Source organism: Pinus tabuliformis, chromosome X (assembly GCF_031772625.1).
Source record: "Pinus tabuliformis cultivar Carrire ecotype Pingquan chromosome X, CPIR1, whole genome shotgun sequence".
Lineage (NCBI taxonomy): Eukaryota > Viridiplantae > Streptophyta > Pinopsida > Pinales > Pinaceae > Pinus > Pinus tabuliformis.
The window spans coordinates 299667784-299671767 of NC_142308.1; the positions used below are offsets into that span (position 1 = coordinate 299667784).

Here is a 3984-nt window from a genome sequence, read left to right on the forward strand (position 1 = left end):
TAATGCTACTCTTGAGAGTTTTAACGACGAGCTATGAAATACTTGTGACATTGCTTTATGTTATTTTAAAGTATCTATGTAATTTACAAGGAAAATGATCATGAAATTTTGTCACCAGTTTGGTCAAGCATAATATACAAGTAGCATAGATTTATGGTTAAATGATTTTGTTTTCTTTCCGTAGAACAAATTCGGAAGATCTAAAGTATTTAAAGCTTGTCTATAAATATAGACCAGTATCTCATGTTTAGCAGTTGCACAGTTGCAAGTCTACTACTTATTGCTTGATTAATAAAATGTTAATTTCCTGATAGGGCATGGCTTCCTAAAATTATTCATCTCTTTTGTAAGAACTTGAATCTGTAATGATGCTAGATTTAGTGATTGCTTGTTTAATTTTTGTTATAGAGTAATATGTTCAAATTCCACGCAGCGGCACCCCCGGGCCGCCCCACCCCGCCCGACCGGCAGCGGGTCGATTCCCGGAATCGACCCGCCGCCGGTCGGGCGGGGCGGGGCGGCCCGGGGGTGCCGCTGCCGCGGAGGGGGCGGGCGGGGGAGGGGGAAGGGGAGGGGTGGGCGGGTGGGCGGGGGTTGGGTGGAAAATAAAAAAAATCTAGTCTAAATTACCCTTTGTTATATCAAAAGGGCAAAAAATCCACATTGGAATGGAGAGCAAGTTAATCTTTACTGTTTCCTGCTTGGCGGCAATTTCATTAGCTGTATTTGTGTATGCGATTCATCACAATAAGAAAAATACTCGGCGCCCAATCGCAGACGAGAAACCTCAAAGGAAGTTCAAGTGCATTTTGGCTGACAACTCTCAGTCGCCCTTTGTACACTTTCAACACCAGCAGGAACAAAATGGAGATGCTACAACAGTTTCCCATCCATATGGAGACCAAATTCACTTTTTGTTAGAGTATCCTCTACAGCCTCTGAAGTTCAGTCTAGCGAGTGAGCCATTGAGCATGGAGGGACCGTATACATGGATTGATAAAAGATCTGAGCTAGAGGCTCTTTCCCAAGTATTATGTCTGGAGCGTGTTTTCGTTGTTGATACAAAGCAACATAGTTTACGTTCATTTCTTGGTTTTACTGCTTTAGTTCAGATCTCAATACAGGAGGATGATTATCTACTGGACACTATTGCCCTGCATGATGACATGTGTCTACTATGTTCAGTCTTTGCTAACCCTGCTATTTGTAAGGTCTTTCATGGAGCTGATAGTGACATCCTTTGGCTTCAGCGGGACTTTCACATCTATGTTGTAAATTTGTTTGACACTGCAAGGGCATGCGATGTTCTTGCTAAACCACAGAGGTCACTAGCATATTTGCTTCAAACATATTGTGGAATATCTTCAAATAAAGTCTTTTAGCGTGTAGATTGGCGATTACGTCCTTTACCAGAGGCCATGGTCCAGTATGCACGTGCTGATGCACACTATCTACTTTATATTGCAGACTTCCTTTCTGCTGAGCTTAATGATAAATATGGGTCAAATTTGTTTGAGGAGACTGTCCGACGTTCTAATCTTATCACACTTCAATTGTATGAGAAGGAGGGGGCTTCTTCAGGGCAACCTGCTGCTGCATCTATATTGTCACGCTATTATAGTAGTCAAGGAACAAGTTCTAGTAAATCTAGAGAGTCCATATTGAAAGATGGTAGATTTGGGCAGCTTGTGAGGAAGTTGTGCATGTGGAGAGATTTTGTGGCCCGGGTAGAAAATGAGAGTTTATGTTTTATACTTTCTGATCAAGCAATAATTTTTCTGGCAAAGGCAACACCTACTAGTCCAAAAAAGATTTATAGTACAATTTTTGCAGCTGATTCTATTGTGCAGTCTGTCACCGAGTCTTCTTTCATGACACCAGTTCCTTCACCATCTCCTGTGTCTATATGCACATAAAAGATTTATGCAACCTCCTTAAAGAGGATGTTGTCAGCAAGAACGATAATTTGCAAAAAGATATTGCATGTGTGGGACTTAAACAGGGTAATTATTGTGGAAACATGCAAGTTGACAACTGGGAGGGGCATACAGCAGGAAAATCTTATAGGTTCAATTCAAAGAGGTTAATGTTCTCTGAGGAAAACCGAGGCAGAGTGTCAAAACGAGGCAGTAAGGAAGCTTCACGTGCACAGTTTGTGCAGAAATTTTCGTGCAAGTCACCTGTTTATCACAATTGTAGAATCTATGCCAGTGATGGTCGCCTACTTTGTTATTGCGATCAGAGAAAGCTTGATTGGTATATTCGTTGGGATTTGGTAGAACTTATAGAGGATGACCCTCCAGCTGTAAAACTTCTTTTTGAGCCCAAAGGTCACCCTGAAGATGAAAAAAATGAATTCTACATTCAAAGCAAAAAGAACATGTGTGTTGGTTGCGGAGAGAGCAATCATTATTTACGGTACAGGATCATTCCGTCTTGCTATAGGATGCATTTTCCAGAACATTTAAAGAGCCACCGGTCACATGATATTGTTTTGCTTTGTGTTGACTGTCATGAAATTGCACATTCTGCCGCTGAGAAGTATAAGAGACAAGTTGCTACTAAGTTTGGAATTCCTTTGTTTGCAAGAAAGGTAGTAGATTCTAGGAATAGTCAGGGAGGAGTCAATGGAGCTGAATTTGTTGCAGATGGTGGTGAAAGAGGTGTTTCTCCTTTGCAATTGAGAATTGCTGCAATGGCACTCTTACGGCATGGATCAACAATGCCAAAGGAATGACGTGAAGAGCTTGAAATGGTAATCAAAAATTATTACGAAGGTACGGATATTACTCGGGAAGGCCTAGATGCTGCCCTACTTGTTGGCATGGGTCCAAGGGAGAAAAGGCGTTTAAGCAAGAAGAAAGGTTTGGTTTTTAAGCAGCTTGGCATAAATTCTAGTTCTATGGACAGTAGTGGTTCTAAAGGCAACGAAGTTGATAGCTCTCCATGGAGAAGTACTTTGAGCACAAAAGGAACGGATGCAGAATTAATTTCATCCACTGTTGTGGAAGAGAATTTGCCAATATATTCATTGAATATTGAAGCCGAAATGGTACGCTTCATTCCAGTAAGAAGAATACTTTGAAACCCCGGATACAACATGAATATTTGTAAAGATAAGTTTAAACGAAAGTATGGAAAATTAAGCTGCTGCATACAATGCATTGGAATCAAAGATATAGTTTATTATATTTTTACAGCAACATGATGGATATGCGTTAAGATATTTCTTTTGACATGAGAGATATTGGTTTTTAAAATAAGGAATATTGTTCGAGATAATTAACCAAAAAAGTTGCCCTTGTTTAATAAGTTTATATATTAATAATATGTTTATATGTATTGATATAAGAGGTTTGATCTTGGATGGTTATTTTTTATTTCTCTTCACACATAACGCATAACAAATACATTTGGTTTAAATGATATGTCGGCTTGTAAAATGAATAAGATATTCGCGTTATTCTCCCTTCTGGACAAAGGATTGAGCACGACACTCCCCTTTTTTCAAACATATAAAACTCAATAACTTTTATTAATGACAATTAGTTATATATTCATAGATTTTTCTCATTATCGTACTACCCGGATTCTGTCCCTCGTATAATCAACGGATGTCCTTTTCCGTATTCCATATTGTTGTCTGCTTCATTTATTACCAATTCACTAGTTTAAAAAGCATGACATTATAGTCTACTTCTATCGATCCTGATCAATTTTGTTCATATTATGGACATTACTATCATAAACAAAAATATAATGCTAGGAAACAACATATATCCAGAAAACCTGACCATATTGTCAAAAGTCAACAATGATGATTACATCCATTCGAAATATGATGACCAACAAGTGCAGAAAAGCTCTCTGCAAAAGCTGTGTATTCAATCAAACAAGTGTTTTGAAAGTTTTTTGACACTGCCGATCCCAAAACGATTATGGCTGGATATGTGACCCCGAAAATTTGTGGCAGCGGCACCCCCG

The 3984-nt window shown here is 39.1% G+C and overlaps 1 pseudogene; it reads left to right on the top strand.

The window, feature by feature from the left end:
- Window positions 1-646: 646 nt before the first annotated feature.
- LOC149139587 (protein RRP6-like 3 pseudogene) lies at window positions 647-3085 on the top strand (annotated as a pseudogene).
- The last annotated feature ends 899 nt before the right edge of the window (window positions 3086-3984 follow it).